This window comes from Mesoplodon bidens, assembly GCF_964165515.1.
Source record: "Mesoplodon bidens genome assembly, chromosome: 10".
Taxonomy (NCBI): Eukaryota; Metazoa; Chordata; class Mammalia; order Artiodactyla; family Ziphiidae; genus Mesoplodon; species Mesoplodon bidens.
The window spans coordinates 60,897,770-60,914,276 of NC_138172.1; the positions used below are offsets into that span (position 1 = coordinate 60,897,770).

Below are 16,507 nucleotides of genomic sequence, written 5' to 3' on the forward strand. Positions count from 1 at the left end.
CCTCTCAGAGATTCTAAGAACTACTTAATGTTCATTTAATGAATTATTTTTTTTTAATCAGATCTTAAAGTACCTGTTGCTTGAAGCTAAGAATCCTGACTTATAGAAGGCAATTTATCCTCAAGTTAACAACCTCTTTTCCACTAAGAAATTTAAAACAGTTGCAAGAAACAGGTCCAGTGATCAGTTGTAAAGTAATGCAGCAGGAATCTCATGCTGGTTATCACACTAATCCTAAAATATAAGAAAATCCAGGCTCTGGTTATAAATTAGTGTGATTATGATAAACCTTAAACAATGAATTCATTACAGGTTTCTAGTAAAGAAAAAAACTCCTTTGTTATACTGAAATTATGATATGATTTAATAAATTTTACTTAGCAGCAGTTATTCATGAGTACTACTATAGCCAAGAGCAAGGCACACCTGTACAGCTGCTGCACCAGAATGGGTGAGGACGGAACTGTGGCTGGTCAGCGTGGTGAATTCAATTTGCCTTCCAGTAAATTCCTCAACAGAACTGCTAAAAAGTAGGTCGGAGTGTCCCGGGCAGGTCGTATTTACAAGAAGCTTATTCCACAATTGCTTTTCTGTTTGTACAGCCTTACTTCTCAGGATTTACAAGATCTGAACTGAATATGACATTGGGAGCCTGGATTTTTACTAACTTTTTTCTCAAACTAGAGCTGACTCCTTGTGTCCTCAGTGTGAATTATTGGTAGCGCTCCAGGAGACCTCTGGCTACAGGATTCCCAAAAGATGTGTGAGGTGTGAGGCCTGGCTCCGGTTTATCATCCCTGCCTGTACCCCCGCACCCCTCTCCTGATATTAACTGGCTGCTACAGCCCCCTTACCAACAAGCTGCCCTCTGGTGTTGGGGTGGTGGCTGGGGCAGGGGGCAGGGTACCAGCAAGATGGCTCCAGCTCAGCCCCCTTCAGCATTGTTCACTTCACCTGTTGTAAACCCATGAATCCTTGCAACACCAGATGATAGGCATGCAGGCTGCACCTCTGCCCTTCCATCTCTTCTCCTGCAAACTCACCCCCACTTCCCTTTCCTCATTCAGCTGGGCGCAGGGCACATCAACAGTACCCTCCCTTCTTTGCAGGCACCCTCGATCTTTCTGAACTATTTTGTTAGCACTCCAACTGCCTTGTTTGGGAGGGAGGGTGAGCAGCATCTCCCCAGTCACAGAAAGGGTGTCCTCTCACCAGGGTGCCACCCCTGAACCCACGGCCCCTCTCCCTCCTCCCCAGCCTTCTGCTCAGATGGGCTGGAAGGAAGTGGGGTTATGTGCTGTCTTTGAGCCAATGCCTAGTAAGCCCTGGAGGTGCATATATCACAGTCCAGGTGTGGAAGCTGTCTTCAGGGTATAGGGTGCTTGGCAATGGTCCTGGAGCAACCTTCTTAGTCCTATTCATCAGCCCCTATGCAATTATTCCACCAAAGTGTACCAGTCACAAGTTGACCCCACTATGCTCGGGGGCAAACATGCCTCTTGGCAACAAAGTCCAAAGTCATCGTGGGAGAATTTTAGTGGTAGAATCTGTTTGTTTGTTTGTTTCCATAACAGTGATTTCTGTTGGGGTGAAGTGACTTTTCCAATTACAATGTACCTTATTGATTCATTCAATAAACATTCGTGGAAAATCTACCATATGCCAGGCACATTGCCAAACACTGGGTTACAATTCTGAACCAAAAAAAAAGATGAGGTGCTTCTCTTTAGGGAACTTATAGTCTAGTGGGTGAGAATAATGAAACAAAAGAATCACATAAATATGTGTAACATTCAACCTTAATAAACACGTGGAAGAAAAGAATATAACTGGGAGGATTGGGGAGGCTGGGAAAGCCTTCTTAAGCAATCGAGGTAACAGTGTTTCCACATTATATTAGCTAGATTCAAATGATCTAGAAAGAAATAGATGATGAGTCTAAAAACTGAATCAAGGCCTAATCTGCCATCATTATTTGCATTTTTCACTATCTGTATTTTAAGAGGCTGTGTAATATTGACATTCAGAAAGTGTGAAAATGTGAAATGATGAATTGTAGATTGCAGATGAGAGTGGGCTGACATTACGAACCACCTAAGACTCTCTTGTATATATATTACAGGTGCCTAGCCTTGATAAGTGGTATTGATAGTTGATACCAAATTGGGGAACAAGTAATACCATATTGTTTGAGGATGTCTATGAAATTCCCCGAAACCATTTAAAACAGAATTTCTAGAAAGGTCTTCTTTTCCATGAGAATTCATTCCTGAAACACAAAACTCTACCTGTAAGATGGCTTGTGATTACTTCATATACAAATCCAGGTCAGATCACATCATCGCTTAATTGCAATGTGAGGAGCCTGGACTTTTCACGGCTCTAAACAAAGTCTGGGTAGCAACTTGGTTAAAAAAAAAAAAAAAATAGGCACATGATATGTTACTAATCTTCCTCTGAGAGTTGAGAAAATACACACCCTAAGATGTCATACAGTAAGAACTTTAAAATTGTTTATACCATATTAGGAAAAAACTTATGCTATGATTAACTGGCATGTTTTTCCTTTTGATTTGATGTTTTTCCTTTTGATTTTGTAACCATCATATTGGTTTGGGAAAACATGAAACAACTTAAGTCAATTGTAAGTTATTTGATTTCCATTTTGTATCTACAGAACTATAATTTTTCAGTATTAAATTATTGCTTTTAAAAATAACTTAATTTATATTATGATAATTCTCTCAAGGAATATTTGTTGGTAGATCAAAAAAAATTAAAACATCTCAATTTTTTCTCTTTTCTTTTAAAAATTTTGTATTTGTTAACACAACTATATTTTACAGGCAGGAAATTACTGCTGCTTTAATAAAGGCTTTTAATACATTTTGATATAAGGCAAGTTTTTAGGTGTTTTGATTTAGAGGTAAAGAAGAAAGAAATCTTTATTTATTGATCTTGTATTATGTGCCAAGTAGTGTTCTAGACATTAATGTATATGATTTCATTTAATCAGCATAATTATTGTCTCAAACCAACTGAAGAAAGTTTACTGTTAATATTATGATTAATAATAATGATAGTCTTTATCTGTTGCTTTACAGTTTACAAAGAAATTTTAATGTAATTTTATCTTTATGAGCTTATATAGTCATAGTTGTTCTGTTGGTTTTTTTTTTTGCGGTACGCGGGCCTCTCACTTTTGTGGCCTCTCCCGTTGCAGAGCACAGGCTCGGGACGCGCAGGCTCAGCAGCCATGGCTCACGGGCCCAGCTGCTCCGCGGCATGTGGGATCTCCCCGGACCGGGGCACGAACCCGTGTCCCCTGCATCGGCAGGTGGACTCTCAACCACTGCACCACCAGGGAAGCCCCATAGTCATAGTTTTAAAAATTAAATAGTTCCACAAAGTTTACTGTGAAAAATAGTAATGCAAAAGCTTCATGTGCTATACAAATAGAAGGAAGGAGCTTCAAGATGGCGGAAGAGTAACGGAGATCATTTTCCTCTCCACAAATACATCAGAAATACATCTGCACGTGGAACTGCTCCTATAGAACACCTACTGAACGCTGGCAGAAGACCTCAGACCCCCCAAAAGGCAAGAAACTCCCCACGTACCTGGGTAGGGCAAAAGAAAAAAGAATAAACAGAGACAAAAGGATAGGAACGGGACCTGCACCAGTGGGAGGGAGCCGTGAAGGAGGAAAGGTTTCCACACACTAGAAGCCCCTTCGCGGGCGGAGACTGCGGGTGGCGGAGCAGGGGAGCTTCGAGCGGCGGAGGAGAGCACAGCAACAGGGGTGCGGAGGGCAAAGAGGAGAGATTGCCGCAGAGAGGATCGGTGCCGACCAGCACTAACCAGCCCGAGAGGCTTGTCTGCTCACCCGCTGGGACGGGCGGGGCTGGGAGCTGAGGCTCGGGCTCGGGCTTCGGAGGTCAGATCCCAGGGAGAGGACTGGGTTTGGCTGTGTGAACACAGCCTGAAGGGGCTAGTGCACCACGGCTAGCCGGGAGGGAGTCCGGAAAAAAGTCTGGAGCTGCTGAAGGAGGCAAGAGACATTTTCTTGCCTCTTCGTTTCCTGGTGCATGAGGAGAGGAGATTAACAGTGCCGCTTAAAGGAGCTCCTGAGACGGGCGTGAGCCACGGTTGTCAGCGCGGACCCCAGAGACGAGCATGGGACGCTAAGGCTGCTGCTGCTGCCACCAAGAAGCCTGTGTGTGAGCACAGGTCACTCTCCACACCTCCCCTCCCGGAGCCTGTGCAGCCCGCCACTGCCAGGGTCCCGTGATCCAGGGACAACTTCCCCGGGAGAACGCACGGCGTGCCTCTGGCTGGTGCAAAGTCACACTGGCCTCTGCCGCCGAAGGCTTGCCCTGCGCTCCGTACCCCTCCCTCCCCCCGGCCTGAGTGAGCCAGAGCCCCCGAATAAGCTGCTCCTTTAACCCCCTCCTGTCTGAGCAGGGAACAAACGCCTTCAGGTGACCTACACGCAGAGGCGGGCCAAATCCCAACCTGAACCCCGGGAGCTGTGCGAACAAAGAAGAGAAAGGGAAATCTCTCCAGCCTCAGGAGCAGTGGATTAAATCTCCACAATCAACTACATGTACCCTGCATCTGTGGAATAACTGAATAGACAACGAGTCTGTATAGCTTTGCTTTAACCATTTGGCCTAGGGTTCTGTCTGTTCATTTGCTTGTTGCTTTCTGTTTATTACTTAAAATTTTTTTTCCTTAATAATTATTTTTTATTTTAATAACTTTATTTTATTTTAATTTACTTTATTTTATCTTCTTTCTTTCTTTCTTTCTTTCTATCTATCTTTTTTTCTTTCTTTGTTTTTTTTCTCCCTTTTATTCTGAGCCATGTGGATGAAAGGCTCTTCATGCTCCAGCCAGGCATCAGGGCTGTACCTCTGAGGTGGGAGAGCCAAGTTCAGGACACTGGTCCACGAGAGACCTCCCAGCACTATGTATATCAAATGGCGAAAACCTCCCAGAGATCTCCATCTCAACACCAAGACCCAGCTTCACTCAATGACCAGCAAGGTACAGTGCTGGACACCAAACAACTAGCAAGACAGGAACAAAACCCCATCCATTAGTGGAGAGGTTGCCTATAATCATAATAAGGCCACAGCCACCCCAAAACACACCACCAGATGTGGACCTGCCCACCAGAAAGACAAGATCCAGCCTCATCCACCAGAACACAGGCACTAGTCCCCTCCACCAGGGAGCCTACACAGCCCACTGAACCAACCTTAGCCACTGGGGACAGACACCAAAAACAATGGGAACTACAAACCTGCAGCCTGCAAAAAGGAGACCCCAAACACAGTAAGGTAAGCAAAATGAGAAGACAGAAAAACACACAGCAGGTGAAGGAGCAAGATAAAAACCCACCAGACCTAACAAATGAAGAAAAATAGACAGTCTACCTGAAAAAGAATTCAGAATAATGATAGTAAAGATGATGCAAAATCCTGGAAATACAATAGAGAAAATACAAGAAACATTTAACAAGGACCTCGAAGAATTAAAAAGTAAATAAACAGTGATGAACAACACAGTAAATGAAATTTAAAATTCTCTAGAAGGTATCAATAGCAGAATAACTGAGGCAGAAGAATGGATAAGTGACCTGGAAGATAAAATAGTGGCAATAACTACTGCAGAGCAGAATAAAGAAAAAAGAAGGAAAAGAATTGAGGACAGTCTCAGAGACCTCTGGGACAACATTAAATGCACCAACATTCGAATTGTAGGAGTTGAGAAGAAGAAGAGAAAAACAAAGGGACTGAGAAAATATTTGAAAAGATTATAGTTGAAAACTTCCCTAATATGGCAAAGGAAAAATCAAGTCCAGGAAGCACAGAGAGTCCCATACAGGATAAATCCAAGGAGAAACACACCAAGACACATATTAATCAAACTATCCAATTAAACACAAAGAAAAAATATTAAAAGCAGCCAGGGAAAAAAAACAAATAACATACAAGGGAATCCCCATAAGGTTAACAGCTGATCTTTCAGCAGAAACTCTGCAAGCCAGAAGGGAGTGGCAGGACATATTTAAAGTGATGAAGGAGAAAAACCTACAACCAAGATTACTCTACCCAGCAAGGATCTCAGTCAGATTTGATGGAGAAATTAAAACCTTTACAGACAAGCAAAAGCTAGGAGAATTCAGCACCACCAAACCAGCTCTACAACAAATGCTAAAGGAACTTCTCTAGTCAGGAAACACAAGAGAAGGAAAAGACCTACAGTAACAAACCCAAAACAATTAAGAGAATGGTAATAGGAACATACATATCAATGATTACCTTAAATGTAAATGGATTAAATGCTCCAACCAGAAGACATAGAATGGCTGAATGGATACAAAAACAAGACCCGTATATATGCTGTCTACAAGAGACCCACTTCAGACCTAGAGACACATACAGACTGAAAGTGAGGGGATGGAAAAAGATATTCCATGCAAATAGAAGTCAGAAGAAACCTGGAGTAGCAGTACTCATATCAGACAAAATAGACTTTAAAATAAAGACTATTACAAGAGACAAGGAAGAACACTACATAATGATCAAGGGACCAATCTAAGAAGAAGATATAACAATTGTAAATATCTATGCAGCCAACATAGGCACACCTCAATACATAAGGCAAAATGCTAACAGCCATAAAAAGAGAAATCGACAGTAACACAATAATAGTAGGGGACTTTAACAACCCACGTACACCAATGGACAGATCATCCAAAGAGAAAATAAATAAGGAAACACAGCTTTAAATGACACATTAGAACAGATGGCCCCAATTGATATTTATAGGACATTACATCCCAAAACAATAGAATACACTTTCTTCTCAAGTACACAGAACATTCTCCAGGATAGATCACATCTCAGGTCACAAATCAAGCCTCAGTAAATTAAAGAAAACTGAAATCACATCACCCATCTTTTCCGACCACAATTTCATGAGACTAGTATCAATTACAGGAAACAAACTGTAAAAAATATAGACACATGGAGGCTAAACAATACTCTGCTAAACAACCAACAGATCACTGAAGAAATCAAAGAGGAAATCAAAGAATACCTAGAAACAAATGACAATGAAAACCTGGCGACCCAAAACCTATGGGATGCAGCCAAAGGAGTTCTAAGAGGGAAGTTTATAGCAATATAATCCTACCTCAAGAAACAAGAAAAATCTCAAATAAACAACTTAACCTTACACGTAAAGCAATTAGAGAAAGAAGAACAAAAAACCCCCAAAGTTAGCAGAAGGAAAGAAATCATAAAGATCAGCTCAGAAATAAATGAAAAAGACACAAAGGAAACAATAGCAAAGATCAGTAAAACTAACAGCTGGTTCTTTAAGAGGATAAACAAAACTGATAAACCATTAGCCAGAGTCACCAGGCAAAAAAGGGAAGATTCAAATCAACAGAATTAGAAATGAAAAAGGAGAGGTAACAATTGACACCGCAGAAATACAAAGGATAAAGAGAGATTACTACAAGCAATTATATACTAATAAAATGGACAACCTGGATGAAATGGACAAGTTCTTAGAAAAGTACAACCTTCCAAGACTGAACCTGGAAGAAATAGAAAATGTGAACAGACCAATCACAAGCACTGATATTGAAACTGTGATTAAAAATCTTTCAACAAACAAAAGCCCAGGGCCAGATGGCTTCACAGGCGAATTCTAGCAGACATTTAGAGAAGAGCTAACACCTATCCTTCTCAAACCCTTTCAAAATATAGCAGAGGGAGGAATACTCCCAAACTCATTCTCTGAGGCCACCATCACCCTGATACCAAAACCAGACAAAGATGTCACACAAAAAAGAAAATAACAGGCCCAAATCACTGATGAACATAGATGCAAAAATCCTCAACAAAATATTAGCATACAGAATTCAACAGCAAATTAAATGGATCGTACATCATGATCAAGTGGGGCTTATCCCAGGAATGCAAGGATTCTTTAATATATGCAAATCAATCAATGTGATACACCATATTAACAAACTGAAGGATAAAATCCATATGATCATCTCAATAGATGAAGAAAAACTTTTGACAAAATTCAACACCAATTTATGATTAAAAACTCTCCCGAAAGTGGGCATGGAGGGAACCTACCTCAACATAATAAAAGCCATATATGAAAAACCCACAGTCAACATCATTCTCAATGGTGAAAAACTGAAAACGTTTCCTCTAAGATAGGAACAAGACAAGGGTACCCACTCTCACCACTATTATTTAACATAGATTTGGAAGTTTTAGTCATGGCAATCAGAAATGAAAAAGAAATTAAGGGAATACAAATTGGAAAAGAAGAAGTAAAACTGTCACTGTTTGCAGATGACATGATACTATACATAGAAAATCCTAAAGATGCCACCAGAAAGCTACTGGAGTTAATCAATGAATTTGGTAAATTAGCAGGATAGAAAATTAATGCACAGAAATCTCTTGCATTCTTATATGCTAACAATGAAAAATCAGAAAGAGAAATTAAGAAAACACTCCCATTTACCACTGCAACAAAAAGAATAAAATACCTAGGAATAAACCTACCTAAGGAGGCAAAGACATGTATGCAGAAAAGTATAAGAAACTGATAAAAGAAATCAAAGATGACACAAACAGATGGAGAGATATGCCATGTTCTTGGATTGGAAGAATAAACATTGTGAAAATGACTGTATTTCCCAAAGCAATCGACAGATTCAATGCAATCCCTATCAAATTACCAATGGCATTTTTCACAGAACTAGAACAAAAAATTTTACAATTTGTATGGAAACACAAAAGGCCCTGAATAGCCAAAGCAATCTTGAGAAAGAAAAACAGAGCTGGAGGAATCAGGCTCCCTGACTTCAAACTATACTACAAAGCTACAGTAATCAAGACAATATGGTACTGGCACAAAAACAGAAATATAGATCAATGGAACAGGATAGAAAGCCCAGAGATAAAGTTCAGAGATGAACATATGGTCACCTTATCTTTGACAAAGAAGGCAAGAATATACAATGGAGAAAAGACAGCCTTTTCAATAAGTGGTGCTGGGAAAACTGGACAGCTACATGTAAAGGAATGAAATTAGAACACTTCCTGACACCATATACAAAAATAAACTCAAAATGGATGAAAGACCTAAATGTAAGGCCAGACACTATAAAACTCTTAGAGGAAAACATAGGCAGAACACTATATGACATAAATCACAGCAAAATCCTTTTTGACCCACCTCCTAGAGTGATGGAAATAAAAAAATAATAATAAACAAATAGGACCTAATGAAACTTAAATGCTTTTGAACAGCAAAGGAAACCGTAAACAAGACAAAAAGACAACCCTCAGAATGGGAGAAAATATTTTCAAATGAAGCAACTGACAAAGGATTAATCTCCAAAATATACAAGCAGTTCATGCAGCTTAATATAAAAAAAAAACCAATCCAAAAATAGGCAGAAGACCTAAATAGACATTTCTCCAAAGAAGACATACAGATTGCCAACAAACACATGAAAAGATGCTCAACATCACTAATCATTAGAGAAATGCAAATCAAAACCACAATGTGGTATCACCTCACACCAGTCAGGATGGCCATCATCAAAAAATCTACAAACAATAAATGCTGGAGAGGGTGTGGAAAAAAGGGAACCTCCTGCACTGTTGGTGGGAATGTAAACTGATACAGCCACTATGGAGAACAGTATGGAGGTTCCTTAAAAAACTAAAAATAGGGACTTCCCTGGTGGCGCAGTAGTTAGGAATCTGCTTGCCAATGCAGGGGACACGGGTTCGAGCCTGGTCCAGGAAGATCCCACATGCCTCAGAGCAACTAAGCCCATGTGCCACAACTACTTAGCCTGCCCTCTAGAGCCTGAGAGCCACAGTTACTGAGCCTGCGTGCTGCAACTACTGAAGCCCACACGTCTAGAGCCTGTGCTCCACAACAAGAGAAGCCACCACAATGAGAAATCTGCACACCACAACAAAGAGTAACCCCTGCTCACCACAACTAGAGAAAGCCCACGCGCAGCAACAAAGACCCAACACAACCAAAACTAACTAACTAACTAAATAAATTTATATTTTAAAGAAAACACTAAAAATAGAACTACCATATGACCCAGCAATCCCACTACTGGGCATATATATACCCTGAGAAAACCATAATTAAAAAAGATACATGTACCACAATGTTCATTGCAGTAGTATTTACAATAGCCAGGATATGGAAACAACCTAAATGTCCACTGACAGATGAATGGATAAATACGGCATGGCACATATATACAATGGAATATTACTCAGTCATAAAAAGGAATGGAATTGAGTTATTTGTAATGAGGTGGATGGACCTAGGGTCTGTCATACAGGGTGAAGTAAGTCAGAAAGAGAAAAACAAATACTATATGCTAACACACATATATGGAATCTAAAAGAACGGTACTGATGAACATAGTGGCAAGGCAGGAATAAAGATACAGACGTAGAGAACGGCCTTGAGGACACAGGGGTGGAAGGGGAAGCTGGGAAGAAGTGAGAGAGTAGCACTGACATATATACACTACCAAATGCAAAATGGATGGCTAGTGGGAAGCTGCTGCATAGCACAGGGAGATCAGCTTGATGCTTTGTGACGACCTAGAGGGGTGGGATAGGGAGGGTGGGAGGGAGGCTCAAGAGGGAGGGGATATGGGGATATATGTATACATATAGCCAATTCACTTTGTTATACAGCAGAAATTAACACAACATTATAACGCAATTATACTCCAATAAAGATATTTTTAAAAAAGAAAAATGACGATCACGTAGGCCAGACTAGGATGAGACGTTATATTACTTGTCTATCAGGAGAAACGAAAAGGCGTATGGTGAAGCCTGTAAATTATGATAAGGTCTGAGAGGTTACACAGGAAAAAGATGAAAACCCGGCAGTCTTCCTGAGCCAGGTGACAGAGGCATTCAGGAAGTACACCAATACAGACCCTGAGTCTGCAGAAGGGAGGACACTATTAGCCATGCATTTTATCACCCAGGCTACTCCAGATATCCGAAGAAAATTACAAAAGCTTGAGGCTGGGCCCCAAACCCCATTATACTTGGTAGAGGAGGCCCTCAAGGTCTATAACAACAGAGACTTAATGGAGGAGTCCAATAAGAATAAGAGGCTAATAAAGAAAATGCAGCTTTTTGGCTGCTCTGATTCACCCACCACCTCACATGGACCCTGGAGGGCCGAGGAGGCTGGACAGACCACCAAGAAGCTGCCTGGGCCGGAACCAGTGTGCCTTTTGTCCGTAAGAGGGGAACTGGAAGGGGGAATATCCTGAGTGCCCTCCTGTGGGATGCCCAAAGGGCAAACCTGACCCACCCGAGTTCCTTGAGAATCTCTTGGATGAGAGATTCCCACACACCGACTGATGGGCCTGAGCACCTGCCCAGCTCCAGATCCCACTTGATCCATCCTTATTACTCCAGCAGAGCCTCGGGTCACCCTCAGTGTGGCAGGTAGGAGAACTGAATTTCTTGTAGACACTGGAGCCGCCTGCTCTGTTCTGACTTGGGCAGCCATCCCCCTCTCCAACCATGACTGTGCTGTGACAGGAGTTGATAGACATCCAAAGGTAAGGCGATTTACATCTCCCCTTGCCTGCAGAATCAGATCCATTATTATTACTCACTCCTTTTTGTATATGCCAGAATGCCCTGTCCCCCTCCTAAGAGATTTGCTAAATAAGTCAGGAGCTAGTATATTCTTAGGACAGGGTGAAGTCCAAGGAGGTAAAGAATCTGAACGGAGAATGCATCTATTAGTAGCCCCAGATGACCCACCTGTTGGGCATCAAAATATTCCCCAAGACATCCCCCAAGAACTTAGAGAACAGGTAGATCCTGCAGTTTGGGATACCTTGGTACCAGGAAGGGCAAAATGTGTTCTCCCAATAAAAAGAAGGTTAAGGCCTGGGGTTGAATACCCCTGGAAGAGACAATATCCTTTAAAGCCTGAAGGTGAATCCAACCACTGCTGAGGCTAATCCAACCGCTGCTCAGCAAATTCCTAAAACACGGACTCATCAGGCCCTGCCAATCCCCTTGCAACACCCCGATCCTCCCTGTTCAGAAGCCTAACAGGGAGTATTGGTCTGTGTAAGACTTACGAGCAGTGAATGAGGCCATCATGCCTATTCACCCACTAGTGCCAAACCCATCTACACTCCTCACCCACGTGCCAGGAAGCACTCAGTATTTCTGTGTTTTGGACCTCAAAGATGCATTTTTCTGTATTCTTCTACAGCTAGACTCTCAATACCTTTTTGCCTTTGAATGGAGGGACGCTGACACCCAGGAAGCTACCCAATATGCATGGACAGTGCTTCCCCAGGGTTTTGGGACAGCCCCCATCTTTTTGGAAATGCATTAGCAAGGGAACTGAGGGAACTGAGCCTTGAGAAGGGAACTTTGCTACAATATGTTGATGATTTATTGACAAGTAGTGAGACCATACAAGATTCAGATCAAAATACCGTTAGGGTCCTAAGTTTTCTGGCAAAAAGGGGGTATAAAGTCTCTCCAACCAAGGCTCAGATCTCACAGCAATGGGTTCAATATTTAGGATTTGTTTTGACTCCAGGGGCACGAGCCCTGGCCATAGATCAAAAAATAGCAACTAGTGCATTACCATCTCCAACCACAAAGAGACAACTTTCTTTCCAAATGGCAGCATGAGCATGCAGCACGAGGCTTGAGCATGAGGCTTTCTAGGTATGGCTGGGTTCTGTCGTATCTGGATTCCAAATTATGGCCTTATTGCCAAACCCCTGTATGAGGCTCCAGAGGGAGAAAAAAGGGAATCCCTTTAATGGAATACGGACCACAGTGGGCCTTTGAGACTCTAAAGACAGAGTTGAGCAGAACACCAGCACTGGGGCTTCCAGATGTGGACAAGCCCTTTACCCTATACATTCACGAGAGGTCAGGGATAGTTCTAGGGGTCCTGACCCAAAAGCTGCGACCAGATCAGAGACCAGTGGCTTACTTTTCAAAACAACTGGACTCAGTGGCCCTGTGATGGCCAAGCTACCTTTGGGCAGTAGCAGCCACAGCCCTGCTGGTTAATGAGACTTCCAAGCTCACCCTGGAACAACTCCTAGATGTGCTAACCCCTCATCAGGTACAATCTGTGCTGGAAGTCAAAGGACATCATTGGTTGACTGGAGGAAGGTTAACAAGTTATCAGGCCCTTCTAATGGACACCCCAGACATTACCTTAAAGGTGTGCCAAACCCTGAACCCAGCAACTCTGCTTCCAAGTGGTTGAGGGTGGAGATCTACTGCATCAGTGTATAGAGACCATAGAACAAACTTACTCCAGCAGGCCTGATCTTCTAGATGAGCCTCTTGACAGCCCTGAGGTCGAATGGTTTACTGATGGGAGCAGTTCTGTAGAAATGGGAACCCAAAAGGCTGGGTATGCCATAGTTAGTCTAGATCAATGGTGCCCAACCCCCGGGCCACAGACAAGTACCGGTCTGCGGCCTGCTAGGTACCGGGTTGCACAGCAGGAGGTGAGCAGTGGGCGAGCAAGCAAAGCTTCATCTGTATTTACAGCCGCTCCCCATCGTCACATTACCACCTGAGCTTCGCCTCCTATCAGATCAGCGGTGGCATTAGATTCTCAGAGGGGCGCGAACCCTGCTGTGAACTGCCTATGTGAGGGATCTAGGTTGTGGGCTCCTTATGAGAATCTAATGCCTGATGATCTGAGGTGGAGCTGAGGCGGTGATGCTAGCGCTGGGGAGCGGCTGCAAATACAGATTATCATTAGCAGAGAGGTTGGACTGCACAGAGACCATAATAAATCAATTGCTTTCAGACTCATATCAAAACCCTATCAGTGAGTGGCAAGTGAAAACGAGCTCAGGGCTCCCATTGATTCTGCATTATGGTGAGTTGTATAAATATTTCATTATATATTACAATGTAATAATAATAGAAATAAAGTGCACAGTAAATGTAATGCACTTGAATCATCCCAATCCCACCCTCCTCTCCTGCCCCAGTCTATGGAAAAATTGTGTTCCACGAAACTGGTCCCTGGTGCCAGAAAGGTTGGGGGCTGCTGGTCTAGATGAAGTCATAGAAGCCAAGGCTCTGCCACCCCAGACATCAGCCCAGAAGTCTGAACTAACTGCATTAATGAGTGCTTTGCAATTAGGGAAGGATAAGAAATTAAATATTTTTACTATTTCTGAATATGGGTTCCACGTGCTACATGCTCATGCTGCCATTTGGAAAGAAAGAGGAATGTTAACTGCTAAAAATTCCCCCATAAAACATAAAGATTTGATTCTGGCTCTTTTAGAAGCAGTGCAGCTTCCAACACAGGTAGCAGTAATCCACTGCAAGGGCCATCAGAGGGATGGCTCTTTTGTGAGCTAAGGAAACAGCAAAGCTGATCAAATTGCAAAACAGGCAGCTTGGCTGCAGGAACCCAAACAAGTTATGGCTCTAGTGATTGGCCCCCCTGAACTCTCTAGCCCTCCCCAGTATTTCCCACAGGAACATGAAAATGCTGAGAAGTAGAGCTATGAGAAGGGAAGCACAGGCTGGTATAAAAAGGAGGATAAGGTTCTAAGCCCTGAGGCCCAACAATGGAAACTCACTATGAGCTTACATGATGCCACCCACTATGGGAGGGATGCACTATGGGACTTGGTGCAAAAGGCTTTTTCAGGGAAGGGGTTTAAAAGAACAGTAAAACAAGTAACACTTGCCTGTGATTTATGAGCCCATAATAACCCACAGACCCATCCAATCCCCCCTTCGTTACTCAGGCCAATCCAACGCCAAGGGACATATCCAGGGGAAGACTGGCAGTTAGATTTCACCCAAATGCCCCCATGATCAGGATATAAATATCTTCTGGTGTTTGTTGATATTTTCACAGGATGGGTTGAAGACTTCCCCACCTGATCTGAAAAGGCGATGGACGTCTGTAAGTCCCTTTTAAAGGAAGTAGTTCCTCAGTTTGAACTTTCAAAGTCCCTCCAGAGTGATAACGGGCCCTCTTTCATAGCCAAAATCACACAGAGACTCACAACGGCCCTAGGGATAAACTACAAGCTACACACCTCTTGGCACCCCCAGTCCTCAGGGAAGGTAGAGAAAATAAACCATACTTTAAAGAAAACCTAGCAAAGCTCTGCCAAGAAACTCATGTACCCTGGACCAACTTGCTTCCTATTGTACTCCTCAGGGTCCATGTAGCCCCCAGGAGTGGTCTGAGGCTTAGCCCATTTGAAATGACCTATGGGAGGCCTCTTCTTACTACTGACATTCTACTAGATGAGGAAGTGAACCAGGCCCTGAGATACATTATTAATGTAGGACAAGTTCAGAAGGCAATCCAGGACTATGCCCACAAGGCACTGCTGACTCCCACTAAAATTACAGAGGAAGGAGCAGTTCCTTTACAAATAAACCCTGGGGATCAAGTTCTTCTTAAAACCTGGAAACAGGGGTCCCCCCAACACCAACTAATGCCAAAATGGAAGGGCCTCTATAAAGTAATTTTAGCCACCCCTACTGCTGTCAAACTTCAAGGGACATCTAGTTAGGTACATTTGTCCAGACTAAAGCTTTTACCTCCAGAAACCCCGCAGGTCACAACAGAAGAACAATACACCTGTGAGCCAGTGGACAACCTGAGATACCCATTCAAAAGACAGGCACCATCAACAGATAAGTAAAATGATGTAGTGGGTTGGCTCCTATTTGAACCCTTAACACGACTTGGGACCTCTCTTCTTTCCTTGGCTGATGTGGTTCTTGACAATTTTCTGGCCCTTGATTACCTTCTGGCCGAACAAGGCAAGAGTGGCTTCATAATTTTGGCAGGGACGATATTGCCTCCCTTGTCTGGTCAACAGTTAAGGAAGCCCAAAGTTAACCCTGGTTCCTTCCCTTATTAAGCCCTTTAATGGCTATCATTGATCTTCTCCTTTTTAGCCCTTGTTTGTTTAACCTTTTGGTTACGTTTGTGTCTTTCAGGCTCCAACGGTTTGAAGTAAGGCTCATGATGGCTCAAGGAATTCAGCCCATTCCAGCGGAAAGTGGCCCAGGTCCCTACAGGTCCTTGAAACAGTCAGCTAGGGACATCTAGGGCAGGCTAGGGTCTGTGGCCCCTGTCCAGCAGGAAGAAGTTTCAGAAGAAGAGACCTTTGGCCCCTTACCCTGAAGAATAAGGGTGTAGAGTCTCTCGGGGGGAATGAGACAGGCTGGGACCAGGGCCCCTTTGCTGAAGTGCTCGCACATGGACACACCTCTCCTCGAGCAACAAAATACAAATAAACTGTATGGGACTAAAAATAACTGCGTGCATGCGACGTTGGGGCAAATTCTGGACCCCCAAAATACAAAGAGACCAAAAAAGCTAACTGCCACTCCTGGAG

The 16,507-nt window shown here is 42.9% G+C and overlaps 1 protein-coding gene across 1 annotated transcript in view; it reads right to left on the reverse strand.

Moving 5' to 3' along the window:
* LOC308624277 (uncharacterized protein) overlaps positions 1-16,507 on the reverse strand; it is a gene marked incomplete at its 5' end in the record, with an annotated part of 42,918 nt that overhangs the window by 20,906 nt on the left and 5,505 nt on the right. The gene's annotated exons all lie outside the window — the stretch shown is intronic.